The sequence below is a fragment of the Mus caroli genome, unplaced genomic scaffold (genome assembly GCF_978045245.1).
Source record: "Mus caroli unplaced genomic scaffold, Mus_caroli_1 scaffold_17, whole genome shotgun sequence".
Taxonomy (NCBI): Eukaryota; Metazoa; Chordata; class Mammalia; order Rodentia; family Muridae; genus Mus; species Mus caroli.
Window position 1 is genome coordinate 88278653 of NW_028227272.1, and position 16087 is coordinate 88294739.

The 16087-nt window shown below is 47.7% G+C and overlaps 1 pseudogene; it reads right to left on the reverse strand.

The window, feature by feature from the left end:
• Positions 1-15783: 15783 nt before the first annotated feature.
• LOC115029670 (U4 spliceosomal RNA) lies at positions 15784-15865 on the reverse strand (annotated as a pseudogene).
• Positions 15866-16087: the final 222 nt, after the last annotated feature.

Sequence of the window (16087 nt, forward strand, 5' to 3'; positions counted from 1 at the left end):
CAAAATGTAGTAAAAATTTTATGGGCCACTTGAGACCTATTGGATCGGCAAGGAACAAGCTAGGTCCAAAAAGAGCGCAGTTGGATCTAAGTCTTTTCAGAAAGTAGTCGTATATGGAAACTTCCCCAAGACTTCTCTGGCCCCTCAGCAGCCGGTGCCTCCACCCCATCACTCTTCTTGTCAGCCCGGCCAGTGCTGCTATTCTCTTTCAGCTCCTGTGAACAAAGAAAATGTCAGAGCCGGGTCTCTCCCTTTTGTTGCAATTCCAGAGAGCTCTTCAGGGAAGAGGGTGGAGTTGGGGGTGGGGGCCTATGGCCTGTCCAGAGGGCATTATCTCTGCCAAATGTCTATAGGTCTCCAGCAGAGCTGGCTTAACTATGAGGAGAGGTATCTATGTACATTTGTATGTGTGTGTGCAGGACATACAGGCACACACACAGGTCCCACCAGGGAGGGCCCTGAGCACCCTGAACATTTAGATCTGTTCTTGATGGTGGTGCTGGGGAGCCACTGAGGATCTCCAGTGAGAGAGGAAACCGTCCTCAGCTCTGTGGGGATCAACACTAACATCCAAGAATTATGAGAGTCCTGAGGACCCATCGGAATCCTTGAGGGTTCCACTCCCCTGGGGAATCCCTGGGGAGGTTTCAGTTCAGAAACCACAAATGCAGCTTCCTGGTTAGTTTTGTTATAGGCTAGACTCTTGGGAGATTTTTCATAGCCTCAGTTTCCCCATCAATAAAATGGGAAGAAAGGTTTGTTATGTCTACACCCACACATCAAGTCAATGTTGTTAAGCAGTAGCAAAAGGAGCAAAGTCCCTCAAAATCACTTGGCAGGCTTCTGAAGAGAGAACTCTCAGCTCCCAGGTCATGAAGGAAAACATTCAACTCCTTGAGAGCGGTCAGAAGAAAGGCAGCTCCTCTAACCACTGACACACTAACTGCTGAGTAACTTCCTTTGCCTTTCTTTTATCCAGGGAGATTCTCACTTAGCCCAGGCTGGACCTTAGTCCACTATGTATCTAAGAATGGCTTGTAATTTCTGATCCTCCTGCCTCCACTTCCTAAGTGCTGTGCATCATAGGCATGGACCACCAGAAACCTTCTGTTTTTAAAGTAATGTTTTGATTTAGGATGTGGTATATATGGTATCCATAGGGTCGTGAATAATTATACATCATATATAACTATTCACATATATAATTACTTCTATGTATGGATATAGTATGCTAATATAGACCCATGTGTAATCGCCAAAGGTGGGTGCAGGCATGTCTTCCATCATAGCTGATCTTCTATAATGGGGCTCATTCTTCTTCCATCGAGAGAGGAGTCTGTGCCCATCCGCCTTGAGTTTAGGCAGACTTTTAACTCCCCTGCAACCAACAGTCTAAGATGGGAGTGAGTTTTAGGACTCTTGGAGCAAAACCATAAAAGGTTATGTAGCTTCCACACTGGCCTTTGGGACACTTGTACAGACCCAGAAATCCCATGCCCTGAAAGGTCTGAGAGGCTGCTGTGCAGTAAGGAAGCCGCCGTGACCAGTCTTGTGTCAGCTTGACACAGGCTACAGTCAGCTTGGAAGAGAGTACCTCAGTTGAGAAAAATGTCCCCACCATATTGGCCTGCAGACAAGCCTGTGGCCATTTTTTGGTTGATGATTGATGTGGGAGACAAAGCTCACCGTAGACAGTGCTTTACTTGGAACAGGACAGTACTCAGGCCGTCCTGAGGGTTGTAAGAAAGCAGACTGAGCAAGCCATGGGAAACAAGTTAGTAAGTGATGCCCCTCCACGTCTCTGCTTCAGTTCCTGCCTCCAGGTCCCTGCCCTGAGTTCCGGTCCTAGCTTCCCCTGGGGACAGACTTACAAGCTATAATCTGAAATAAATCGTTTCCTCCCCAAATTGTTTATGGTCATTGTCTTATCACAGTAGTATAAACCCTAACTAAGGCAAATGCCCAAACAGTCCCATGTAAAAAGGCCTCCTGGAAAGACACATGAATGGGGCTGGAGAGATGGCTCAGCAGTTAAGAGCACTGACTGTTCTTCTGAAGGTCCTGAGTTCAAATCCTAGAAACCACATGGTGGCTCACAACCATTCGTAATCAGATCTGATCCTCTCTTTGAGTACGTCTGAAGACAGCTACAGGGTACTTACATATACCAATAAATAAATCTCGGGGCTGGAGCAAGCAGGGCCGGAGTGAGCAGAGGTCCTGAGTTCAATTCCCAGCAACCACATGATGGCTCACAACCACCTGTATAGCTACAGTGTACATACATAAAATAAATAAATAGATCTTTTTTTAAAAAAGAAAGAAAGACATATGAACAAACAGGAGGAGAAAAGGATATGCAACCAGCTTCCATAGACCTGGGTCTCTAGTTTCTGGTCCTGAACACCATCTTGATTGCAGTTATGTGAGAGACTCCCAAGGCTTAACCCTCAACTCAGAGTTTCCTGAATCAACGTTTCACAGAGGAAATAAAACAGCGGCTGCTTGGGCCAACCATCTCATACTGGTGTGTGGTAGGTAGATAAGAAGACAGCAGAGCACCAAGGACCAGAGCTGTTCAATATCTAAAGCTCAGGGCATGGGCTGAGCTGGCTTGCTCTTCTCAAAACTGCCACCAGCAGTTTGGTGGGTAACAGGTCACCCACAAAGGATTTACACATCAGAACCCTAAAACAGTCTGGCCTGTCAGTCCCCTGGCTCCACTAAGCAATCTCAATGGTGGGGTTTACCTCTTTCTTTGCCTCTGCTTCCCCGATCTCCTCCCTCCAGGAATCCCCTCAACAAACCACTGACTCCCAAGCCCTTGCCTCAGGCTCTGCAGTCAAGAGGACCCAACTAAGACACCAGGATGATCTAGGTCAAGGAGCTGTGCCTGCTCTACGCAAAGGAGGAAAGAAGTTCCCAGCTCTGTGGCCAGTGACAGGAGAGCCACCAGAAACCAGCAGAAGCCACCCAACCCCTCTCTTCCCTGCCATCTGTCCCCTACCTATCTGTCAAGCAGGGTTAAAGAGTAGGATTTACCTAGTCCTGTGACAACCAGCTTGTGGCTCCATGACAAGGCTTTCAGGGCAGGGCCATCTCGGGGGATGGCAGGGATGAGAGAAGGCCTGGCTGGTCTGGGGGCAGGGAGGTGGGGAGGCTGGAGCAGCACAAAGTGTGGGAACAGATGGGGCTTCTTGTGCACCAGGGCTAATTAAAACACTCAGCAGCTCAGGGCCTGGGCCCCAGCTACTGCCCACAGCCTCCAGGGGCTGAGCACACAGGGCTGCACACTGTTCCCCAGGCTGGCAGTCTAAGCTGAAGAGCTCAGTCCTGGGAGAAGGCTGGAGAGTGAGGGGTCATCCCAGGACCGCCATCTCTCCATCCTAGGCCCAGAAAGCACCATCAAAGACCAGCAGTTGCTAATCCTCTTGGGGTGGTCATGGGCTAGAGCTCAAGGGGGAGCCAAGGAAAAGGGGGCAGGGAATGAATGAAGGGTTGTGTATAAGGAAGGGTTGCCACCACTGCCCCAGGTAATGGGGCTGATCTTAGATGATACATGTGAAACTCTCCGACTGACTCTGTGTGTGTGTGTGTGTGTGTGTGTGTGTGTGAGAGAGAGAGAGAGAGAGAGAGAGAGAGAGAGAGAGAGAGAGAGAGAGAGAGAGACGGAGACAGAGACAGAGAGAAACAGAGAAACAGAGAAACAGAGAAACAGAGAAACAGAGAAACAGAGATAGAGAATGTGTATGTGTGAGACAAAGAGAGACAGAGAGAGAGAGAGTATGTGTGTGTGTGTGTGAGTGTATGTGTAAGAGGAGTGTGAGTGTGTGTGTGTGAGGAAGTGTGTATGTATGTATGTCTGTGTGTATGTGTGAGAGAGAGTGTGTGTGTATGTGTGAGAGTATGTGTGTGTGAAAGAGAGTGTGTGTGTGTAAGAGTGTGTGTGTGTAAGAGGGTGTGTGTGAGAGAGTGTGTGTATGTGTGAGAGTGTATTGTGTGAGTGTGTATATGTGTGTGACAGAGTGTGCATGTATGTGTGAGAGTAGGTGTGTGAGTGTGTTTATGTGTGAGAGTGTGTGTGAGAGAGTGTATGTATGTGAGTGTGTGTGACAGAGTGTGTGTATATATGTATGAGAGTAGGTGTGTGTGAGTGTGTGTATGTGTGAGAGTGTGTGTGAGTGTGTATGTGTGTGACAGGGTGTGTGAGAGTGAGTATGTATGTGTGAGAGTAGGGATGTGTGAGTGTGTGTATGTGTGAGAGTGTGTGTGAAAGAGTATGTGTATGTGAGTGTGTGTGTATTGTGAGAGTATGTGTGTGTGAGTGTGTGTATGTGTGTGAGTATGTTTGTGTGAGTGTGTGAGAGAGCATTGTGAGAGTGTGTGAGTGTGTGTACATGTGTGTGAGAGTGTATGTATGTGTGTGAGAGAGTGCATTGTGTATGTGTGTGTGAGAGTGTGTATGAGCGTGTGTGTGTATGTGTAAGGGAGTATTGTGAGTACGTATATGTATGTGTGAGAGAATGTGTGTGTATGTGTGTGAGAGAGAGTATGTGTGACAGTGTGTGTGTGTGTGTAAGAGTGTGGATATATGTGTATGAGAGTATGTGTGAGTGTGTGTGTATGTGTGTGTGAGTGTGTGTGAGAGAGAGTGTGGATGTATTATGTATTGTGAGAGTGTGTATGTATGTGTGAGAGTATTGTGTATGTGTGAGTGTATGTTTGTGTGAGAGTGTATGTGAAAGCGTGTCTGTGTATACACATATCTGTGCAAGTGTGCATGTGTAAGAAGATATGTGTGTATGAGTATGCTTGCATGTGAATGCACATGTGTGTGCAACTGTGTATGCATGTATGTGTGCATATGAGTGTGAGTATGCATATGTGAGTGTATATGTGTGTGAGTATAACTGTGTGTATATGTGTATGCAAATGTGTGTCTTTAAAGCACAATGTATATGTGTGCGATGTGTGTGTGTGTCAGTGTATTTGCCTGTGTGTGTACCATATGTGTGCAGGTGTCCTTGGGGGACTGATGCCCTGGAACTGGAGTTCCAGGCAGTTGTGAGTTGTCTGATATGAGCTCTGGAAAGAGGTCTCTACAAGAGCAGTGCGTACTCTTCACCACAGACGCAGCTTTCTGGCCCCTCTGCTGTATTTTATGCACCTTTCTCTCATTTTCTAAGTTGTACGGATGAAAAAATAGAAAGTATTTGCTTCAAAATACTCCTCAGGCCTACACATACAAACACATGCATGGCACTTGCGCACACACATGCAAACACACATGCATGGGTGCACATACAAATACACATATGCATGTGGAGAGAAAGAATATCTCTGCTGTTTGGGTTTGTAGGACTCTGAATGTTGACCAGTCCTAAAGCTCTCTGTCCTGTGTCATCCGAATGCATGTTGGAAATCCAGATGTAAAGATGATTTATAGCCCTTGGGCTTTAACCCATGTTTCCAAATTGAAGGACACCCAAGTACCTAAGTATTTACTGTCTAATCAATATTCCAGAAAGCCCTATTCCTCTGAAGGTAGACTGAGTCAGAGCATTTGGACACATTAATGTGCTCCCTAGTGCCAGTCAGAGAGCAGATCGTCCCATCACAGAGATCGTCGGTAGGTGACTAAAGGGAGCCCACTACACTGTAACAACTGTCCCCAGCCTGGGATTTGAGCAGGCATAACGGTAAATGCTGAGGTTGTATTTCCAAGTGACCTTGTAAACTCAGTACGAAAAACTGAGCAGTTTTGAAGGGGTTTGGCTGGACTCAGGAGAAAGTAGCGCATATGTGTGTTTTACCACGGAGACAGATGTGATAGAAGAGAGGGCTCAACTCCAAAGGATAGAACTAAGATCTAAACCTCATTACTCCTTTCTATTAATTGTGGTGTGTGTGTGTGTGTGTGTGTGTGTGTGTGTGTGTGTGTGTGTCTCACTATCATTCCACCTTTAAAAAAGGACATGGTGGCTGAGCAGGGTGACAGAAACCTGTAATGCCAGCCTTCAGGAGGCAGAAGCAAGCAGTATCTATGAATCTGAAGTCACCTTGGTCTACCTAGCAAGGTCTAGGCCACCCAGGATCACATAGTGCAGCTCATGTCTCAAAAAACAAACAAACAAAAGTAAAACGGGATATCCTGCTGTTTGCAAAAATGTGGACATTTGGGCTACCTGGAACAAATTCAGACACTCCTAGAAAAATACACCATGTGATGTCACAAAGCAGAGAACACCACAGTGACCTTACTGGGTCAGAGGGTCATAGAGCGAGAACCTGTGATTAGGAGATGAACCCATTCCAGAGCCCCAATATGCAACTTTGTGACAATGGTCAAGAACAATGAAATAAATCCCTGCATTTGCCTAGGACAGTCATGAGTTAACTAATGCCTGCTCCACCCTGAGTTTGCATCAGCTGCTGTTGCCCGTGGGACAACAGGGTTCAGGGCTCTCCACAGATGCAGCTCGTCCACCTGTAAGATTAAAGCCAAGGAGAACTAGCGAGATGCCTCAAAGGTGAAGAGTATTGGCTGCTCTTCTAGGTGACATGGTTTGATTCCCAGCACCCATGTGGTAGATCACAAACATCCACAACTCCAGTTCCGAGGAATCTGACGCCTTTGGTGCCCAGACATAAATGCAGGCAAAATCCCATACATGCAAAATAAAAAAAAATGTTTTAAAAATTAAAGCCAGGACTCATAGTAAGAAATTCTGCCAAAGCTGGAACATACAGGGCTGTTTTGGAAGAAATGAAGAGCAATCAGCTTATTTGTGAATGCCCAGACAGGTTATGGCATTGTGGCAATAGCTGCAATTGTCCCCAGCTCAGCTGTGGTCAGCCATCACAGTGGAGGCATCATTGGCTCCATCTCCTCTCACTGCAAACTGCTCTCTTAGACAAATTTTAAATAGACAGGACTATGACTACTTCTCATGTCCCACTGACCCCTCCATTGGGACCACTGCTGTGGCCCTCACGGTGGCCTTGCTGGGTCTCAAGCCTCCCCATGAAGTTCCTTTAACCCAGCAGCAAGCCAGCCCTCTCAAAGCCTCAGTCAGACCATGTCTGTTCTCTTCTGTCCAGAACTCCTCCCCTGCCCTCACCGGCAAAGCCCAAGTTTTAACTGTGCTCCCTGGCTCTGTAGGATTGGCCTTCACCACACCCTATACCCTACTCCCTCGAAAACTTTGGCATTAATCCCCGCTCCCCCAACCCAACCCTTTTCTTGTGATACAGGCCTAGTGCACACTAGGCAACTGATCTACAACTAGACTCTATCTTCTCACTCCTCCCCCCACCCTTATTTCCAGAAAGGATCTCACAAAGTTGTGCAGATTGGCCTTAAACTAACACGGTAGCATATGGCTATACACTCAGGTGCTCTCATGACACCACACACATACACACATACACACATACACACATAAACACACACGCGCAGAGTCTTCAGATGTCACCTTCTCAATGAGCTCGGCTTAAAATTGTAACCTCCTCCACCAGCACTCCTATAACCCTGTACCATTCTACCCCATAATAGTTCCCAGCTGCCTACCTATCATATCAGTAACCTATCATGGTTAGTTTTAATATAGGATGCTTCATGCATATTATATTTAGACAGTCTCTCTTGCCTCCAGTGCATAGTGGATAATGAACAGTGAGGCAGGAATGTTTCTATTCCCCCAGAGAGTTAGCACCAGACTGTGGCAGCCACAATGTGAATAAATTAATAACTAGGTGAGTTAATGAAAGATTGGAAAATGGACAATCTAAATCTCAGCCTTTCAAGAATCTCTCCTGTCCCACATCTTTATGAGAAAAAAATTGATGTGAAAAAAATAAAGGATCCCTAGCACACTTCATGGAAGCCATAGTCAGAGCCTGGCACACTGCAAGCAAGTCATAGTCAGAGCCTAGCACACTGCATGCAAGTCATAGTCAGAGCCTAGAGCACTGCATGGAAGCCATAGTCAGAGCCTAGCACACTGCATGGAAGCCATAGTCAGAGCCTAGAGCACTGCATGGAAGCCATAGTCAGAGCCTAGCACACTGCATGGAAGCCATAGTCAGAGCCTAGCACACTGCATGGAAGCCACAGTCAGAGCCTAGAACACTGCAGAGAAGCCATAGTTAGAGCCTAGCAAATTGCATGGAAGCCATAGTCAGAGCCCTAGCACACTGCATGGAAGTCATAGTAATAGCCTAGCACACTGCATGGATGTCATAGTCAGAGCCTAGAGCACTTCATGGAAGCCATAGTCAGAGCCTAGAGCACTGCATGCAAGTCATAGTCAGAGCCTAGAGCACTTCATGGAAGCCATAGTCAGAGCCTAGCACACTGCATGCAAGTCATAGTCAGAGCCTAGAGCACTTCATGGAAGCCATAGTCAGAGCCTAGCACACTGCATGGAAGCCATAGTCAGAGCCTAGCACACTGCAGAGAAGCCATAGTTAGAGCCTAGAACACTGCAGAGAAGCCATAGTTAGAGCCTAGCAAATTGCATGGAAGCCATAGTCAGAACCCTAGCACACTGCATGGAAGTCATAATAAGAGCCTACCACACTGCATGGAAGTCATAGTCAGAGCCTAGAGCACTGCATGGAAGTCACAGTCCGAGCCTAGCACACTGCATGGAAGCCATAGTTAGAGCCTAGAGCACTGCATGGAGGCCATAGTCAGAGCCTAGAGCACTGCATGGAAGTCATAGTCAGAGCCTAGAGCACTGCATGGAAGTCACAGTCCGAGCCTAGCACACTTCATGGAAGCCATAGTTAGAGCCTAGCACACTGCAGGGAAGCCATAGTCAGAGCCTAGCACACTGCATGGAAGCCATAGTCAGAACTTAGCACACTGCATAGAAGCCATAGTCACAGTGCACTGCATGGAAGTCACAGTCCGAGCCTAGCACACTGCATGGAAGCCATAGTTAGAGCCTAGAGCACTGCATGGAAGCCATAGTCAGAGCCTAGAGCACTGCATGGAAGTCATAGTCAGAGCCTAGAGCACTGCATGGAAGTCACAGTCCGAGCCTAGCACACTGCATGGAAGCCATAGTTAGAGCCTAGCACACTGCAGGGAAGCCATAGTCAGAGCCTAGCACACTGCATGGAAGTCATAGTCAGAGCCTAGAGCACTGCATGGAAGCCATAATCAGAGCCTAGCACACTGCATGGAAGTCATAGTCAGAGCCTAGAGCACTGCATGGAAGCCATAATCAGAGCCTACCACACTGCAGGGAAGCCATAGTCAGAGCCTAGTGCACTGCATTGAAGCCATAGTCAGAGCCTAGCACACTACATGGAAGTCATAGTCAGAGCCTAGAGCACTGCATGGAAGCCATAGTCAGAACTTAGCACACTGCATAGAAGCCATAGTCACAGTGCACTGCATGGAAGTCACAGTCCGAGCCTAGCACACTGCATGGAAGCCATAGTTAGAGCCTAGAGCACTGCATGGAAGCCATAATCAGAGCCTAGCACACTGCAGGGAAGCCATAGTCAGAGCCTAGTGCACTGCATGGAAGTCACAGTCCAAGCCTAGCACACCCACCGCATGGAAGTCATAGTTAGAGCCTAGCACACTGCAGGGAAGCCATAGTCAGAGCCTAGCACACTGCATGCAAGTCACAGTCCAAGCCTAGCACACCGCATGGAAGTCATAGTTAGAGCCTAGCACACTGCAGGGAAGCCATAGTCAGAGCCTAGCACACTGCATGCAAGTCATAGTCAGAGCCTAGAGCACTGCATGGAAGCCATAGTCAGAGCCTAGAGCACTGCATGGAAGTCATAGTTAGAGCCTAGCACAGTACAGGGAAGCCATAGTCAGAGCCTAGAGCACTGCATGGAAGTCATAGTTAGAGCCTAGCACAGTGCAGGGAAGCCATAGTTAGAGCCTAGAGCACTGCATGGAAGTCATAGTTAGAGCCTAGCACAGTGCAGGGAAGCCATAGTCAGAGCCTAGAGCACTGCATGGAAGTCATAGTCAGAGCCCTAGGGATACAGTGCTGGTGACCAGGGGCTCAGGCTTGTGATTAGAAGGATCGGGCACAGAGGATTTGTTACTTCCTGTATTTGTCCCCTTGTCACCTAGATGACATCACACCATAGCTTCTGCACATGTATGTGTAGATTCCTGACAGGCTTCCTCCCTCCTTCTAGCTGGGCTGGTAGCTGGGTAGCGGAAGGCCACTGGGCTCATTGTCAGTATCTGACACTAGATGAAGAGTTTGGTCATAGTCTCAGAGCCGAGAGAGTAGAGTGGGCAGTGAGACTCACGGAGGATCTCATACGGAGGCTCCCATATGGAGGCACCCAAAGGAGGCCACGGGGTTTCCCTTCTAGGAAAGGTTTTAGTGATGGGGCTGAAGGGGGCAGCAGGCCTCTTAAGGGAAGAGAATGCAGATACAACGGAGGATGTGGGTGAAGAAAGAGTGTGCACCAAGGCTGCTGTATGCTTAGAAGTGGCCAGGCAGCCTCTGGGTTGGTCTTCAGAGACCCGATGTGGAGGAGATGAGCCCATCTGACTGAACCATTAATGTTGTCACTCTGAGTGTGCTTTGTCCCAGATCCTCGGGCAGATTCTAATCCACCACAGGCAGCTTCCAGGTCACCAGCAATGACTACCTGTGTGCTTTCCCTGTGAGCTGGCCTGGTCCGTGATGTCACCCAGGTGTCTAAAGGTGTCCCCAGTGACTTTGATCATTTTCTTTCCCTTCCAAAGAATGTCAAATCCAGAGACTGGGTTTCCAATTCTGAGTCAGAGAGTAGTGACGCCCACCCTCAGAGCTGAGACTCTCCCACCCCACCTCCAGTGTTACTGGAAGCAGGACAAACAGCAGGTCTCCAAGAATGTTCCAGAACATCATCCCCCAGACAGCACTAAGTTCTACCGGCCTCTGGGAGGAGCGGCCTGTACATTTTCTCTTCTCTCCCGAGGGGAGAAATGGCAGTCATTACCTTGTGCACACATCAACATATGGAAAAGTCTGGGCACCAGGTAGAAGGCTGGCACCAGCTTCCTCACCCAGGAGCCAGAGCCACTGAGGCAGAAAACTCTACAATCTCCTCCCATGCTTTGGCAGAGGCAAGCCGCACAAGTTGAAATAATTACCTGTGAACGACTGTGTATGTTTCTCTCGTCTAATTAGGTAATCTGCCCAGGTGTTTAGCACCAAGCACTCGGTGCTTTAATTGGAAAAAGTTAAGGACAGAAACTAATTAGCAGCCATAATCCAAACCAGAAGTCTAATGATATTAACCACAAGTCACCATGGCTGTCAGGAGCGTAGCTGTCTTCTCTCACTCTCAAGACAGAGGACAAAGTGTTTTTAAGCTTTTAAACGCCAACCGACAGACATTCAGCCACCAATACCAGGCAACTTTGAGCCACGCTATCAAGGAAGTGTTAAAGCACTGTGAACGCAAGGCAGTGCAGAACTATAACTGAACGGCCCATTCATGCCTCTTTCTCCTGTGTGTGTGCATGCTATGTGTGCACCTGTGCTTGTGTGGTATGTGTGGGGTGTGTGTGTGGTGTGTGTGTGGTGTGTGTGTGGTGTGTGTGTGGTGTGTGTGTGTGTGTGTATGTGGTGTGTGTGGGGTGTGTGTGTATGTGTGTGTGGTGTGTGTGGTGTGTGTGTGGGGGTGTGTGTATGTGTATGTGGTGTGTGTGTGGGGGTGTGTGTGTGGTTGGTGTGTGTGTGTGTGTGTGGTAGGTAGTATGTGTGTGGTGTGTGTGTGTGTGTGTGTGTGTGTATGTGGTGTGTATGGTGTGTGTGTATGGTATGTGTGGTGTGTGTATGGTGTGTGGTGTGTGTATGGTGTAGTGTGTGTATGTGTGTGTGTGGTGTGTGGTATGTGTGGTGTGTGTGTGTGTGTGTGTGTGTGTATGTGGTGTGTATGGTGTGTGTGTATGGTATGTGTGGTGTGTGTATGGTGTGTGGTGTGTGTGTGGTGTAGTGTGTGTATGTGTGTGTGTGGTATATGGTATGTGGTGTGTGTGTGTGTGTGTGTGTGTGTGTGTGTGGTATGTGTGTAGTGTATGTGTGTGGTGTGTATGTGTGTGTGGTGTGTGTATGTGGTTGGTGTGGTGTGTGTGTGTGTGTTGGGTAGTATGCATGATGTGTGTATGTGTGTTTGTGTGGTTGATGAGTGTGGTGTGGTGTGTGTGTGTGTGTGTGTGTGTGTTGGGTAGTATGCATGATGTGTATTTGTGTGGTTGGTTTGTGTGGTGTGGTGTGGTGTGGTGTGTGTGTGTGTGTGTGTGTGTGTGGTAGGTAGCATGTGTGGTCTGTGGTGTGTGTGATGTGTGTGGTGTGTGTGTGTGATGTGTGTGGTGTGTGTGTGTGGTGTGTGTGAGGTGTGTGTGTGTGGTTGTACATGCACATGTGCACGAATGGGGAGCTTAGAGGATGACCCTGAGTGTCCCGAGGAGCCTGCCCCTTGCCTTTTAAGACAAGGTCCTCGCTGGCCTGGACATTACCAGGTAAGCTGGCCCAGGTGGGCAGAGATCCTCAGGGCTCCTCTCTCCCCTGCCTTCCCAGCTTTGGCTTTTTACTGTGGGTTCTGGGGGCCAAGCTCCAGTTCCTTGGGCTTGTGAGGCACACACTTTACCAACTGAGCTGTCTCCCTGTGTCCCCAACACCCCATTTATTTGTTTATTCATTCATTCATTCACTCGCTCATTCGTTTGTTCGTTTATTGTGAGTGCATGTTTGTGTATGCCTACACGCCATAGTGCAGAGAACGGTTTCGGGAGTCCACAGTCTTCCTTTTAAGGCAGCGTCTCCCTGCGCTGGGCCCCGGGCCCCGGGCCCCAGGCTAGCTGGCCTTCAAAGTTTCTTCCCAGTTCTGTTTCTGCCTCATACCGCAGGGTAGAGCTGGGGTTACAGGTGTGCCCAATGCTTCTGGGTTTCTACTTGGGATGCAGGGATGGAACTCGGGCTGTGAGGTTTTCACAGCTGCCACAGTTACCTCAAGGGCCACCTCCCCACCTCTCCCTGTTCTGAAGAGAGGATGTTGCTGTGTAGCTCAGTCAGTCTGGTCTTGGACTCACTGTGTATCTCAGGCTGACTTCAAACTCTTGATCCCCCCTGCCTCAGCCTCCCAGAAAGGAGCTCCCACACCGGGTTCCAGGCTGGGTGGGAAGCAAGACATGATTAAATACCATCTTAAGTCAGTTCTGTTCATTCTTCTCTTCTTGGGCAGGATCCACAGGCACCTGACACTCACGAAGAAGCGAACCGGTTTGTACCACCTGAAATGGTCTCTCTCTCTCTCTCTCTCTCTCTCTCTCTCACACACACACACACACACACACACACACACACACACACATCCGAATTCCAAGATGGCTGCCAAATGGCTGGGTAACAAATCACGTGCCTAGTGTTTTTACCGGAGTCTTTTCTGCTTTGGACCTTTGGTTCTAGAACCTTCCATTTCTGTGGCATTTGTTTTCGAAAACTGGGCAGCGTGAAAACAGGGACAGGCACTGAGCACACAGTACTGACCAGGTCTGGTTTTTTATGCATCCCTGTAAAACGGCATTAGATGGTTTTAGCTCTCTGGCAATCTGGCATTTTTAACAACTAATTAGCTGGATGTGAAAGTAGATTCTGGAAAGCCAGAATTAGGTTCCAGAGAAAGACAAAAAAGTTACTCTCCATCCACGACCAGGAACCCTTCTCTCCCCGACTCGTTCCGGCTTCAGCAGTGTGGCCTCAAGGTTAGGGCCAACTCCCTTAAACTTGAGCTCCACAACTAAACCATCTTGACCTGTTATTTTGAGCTCCGATTCACCTCGGATTTTCTATTCCTTATCCCCTGCTTTCGCTATTTCTCAACTTCCTCAAAAAAAAAAAAAACCAATGTTTAAGCAAAACTTCTCAAAAGAAAAAAATGAACCATTTGCATAAACCAGTATCAGAAAGAAAAAAAAACTGGAGAAAAATATTTATATTCCCTGCCTTAGAATGTAGAGGGACTCTGCCTCGTGAGGACATACCTGTGTCCCCAGGACTGGGCCCTGAGAGGCTGCGCTTGGAAACAGGAGCGAGTAAATAAACCCTGTGTGTGTGCAGTGCTCCCTGCAGCTGCTTCGAGATGGTCTGGTTTGTTTACGCATTTCCCCCGTGCTCTTTGTTCGACACTAGGCTTTTGCTAGCTAGCTATCAAACGTTGCTCATGTTTAAGGGTTAAAATAATGGGGTCATTATGGGCCTATTCTGGAGAAACAGGCCAGAGAGACCCACAGCGGACTCAGCCGCAGCTGTCGGGAGCCACCGACAGCCCCTGGGGAATTTGCTTATTTCTCTATCACACAATCCCACCTTGATACCAGGGACAAAAACACACCCACTGCATTTGGGCCCTGTGCTAAGAATAATTGTCACCAATATTGATTGGCCCTTGGGGACTCAGCTGAATTTAAAAACTGCAGACTGTGAAATCCCAGCTGGGGGTAGCCTCCCTGAGATCGGGGCTTATTTGTGACATGTTCCTATGTTTAAACTTATCTATGAAAACTGTGAAATTAATAACCTCCCGTTGAGTACAATATGGTTGCGCGCCCTGCCGCAGCGCACAGCTATTTTTGTTCTTATTGTTTTCGGGCTGGCTCCAGTCCCCGCCCTGGAAACTGAACGTGGCGCCTGAGTGTATTTGTTACCTGGTGTCTTACGTTCCCATGGTTTTCGGGGATGGTAGAAAAGCGATGGGGGGGGGGGGGTGTGGGGAGGGGAGACGTTGGTTTTCAAGCTGGTTTGGGACTTAAGCAATCTCATGGACCAATTTCAGCTGTCAGCTCCATTCTGCCTTCTGAGATGGTTTCAAGCTTAACTGCTTTCATTTGGACTCAAACCAGAGAGGGAAGTGTGCTGACGTGGGCCGCAAAGTTCACCCATGTTGGAGACAAAAATTCCAAACGTATGCTGAGATCAGTCACAGCTGAAAGAGAAATGCTAACCCCACCCAGGTTTAAGTCTCTAGGAAGGGTGTTTTAAAGTCACACACACACACACAAACACACACACACACACACAGACACACACAAATGTGCATTTCTGCTGATGAAGCTTCCAGGGAATCCCGGGTTGATTCCCTGGCATGATTAAAAACTGCTTGAGACAATTTCAATTCTGTTTCCTGCACGCCCCGAAGTTCTTTGTGAGGGGCTTTGGCGTCATGGTCAGGTCCTTTCGAAAGCTCTGTTCCCTTCCTCTCTGCTCTGGTTTCCCCTCCCTCGTGATAATTTTAAAACCCAAACCAACCCCCCCCCCAAAAAAAGTGGTCTGTTTTTAAAGATGTATAAGAAGAAGAAAAGCTGTAAGGTGGACAGGAACCAGCCCTGTGTTTTGCAGCCTCTAACTTGTACTTTCTCTGGCTTATCTCCATGCCAAAAATCTGCTATGGAGCGCACAGTTAGGTTTGGCTACAAGAACTGCAACCAGGTTTTTTTTTTTTTTTAATACAGCTGCTAAAAAAAAATGGCAGGCTTCTATCCCTCACATGTAAATCACACACATAATTCCCCTTGTATCTTAAAGGGGAAACTCAGTAAGCAAACAAAACATAATGTCCCCATTAGCATTCACCTTTATATTTTATGCTTAAAGAATTCACTTTCCTGCGCAGCTCTTTCAAGTTCTTCTTCACGTCGCCTAGGGAGATACTCAATACAGCTGCTTCGGCTTCTTGCTAGTTAGTACTTTGAAAGGAGGAATTCTTAATATGATTTCTTACTAGTATCATTGTTGAGCATTTTACCTTACTGGGAAAAGTTTTCAATTAGCAATTATCGCACCTCAGATAAACCTCACTGGCTAAGATACTGACACTGCCCAAAGCTAAGCAATTTACTTTATTATTTATGGTTTCTAAGGCAGTGCATCTGTAAGATAAATATGAATAATAACTAATGAACAAGAGCATATGTAGGATTAAGAAATGCAAGTACAACTTACACAGTAATTTGTTTTATTGCCCAGATTTTCAAAATAGTCTTTAAAATGTTGACCCCACTCATTGTGCAAACGTACTTCTATTGAACCAGAGCAGAGCGGAAAGGCAG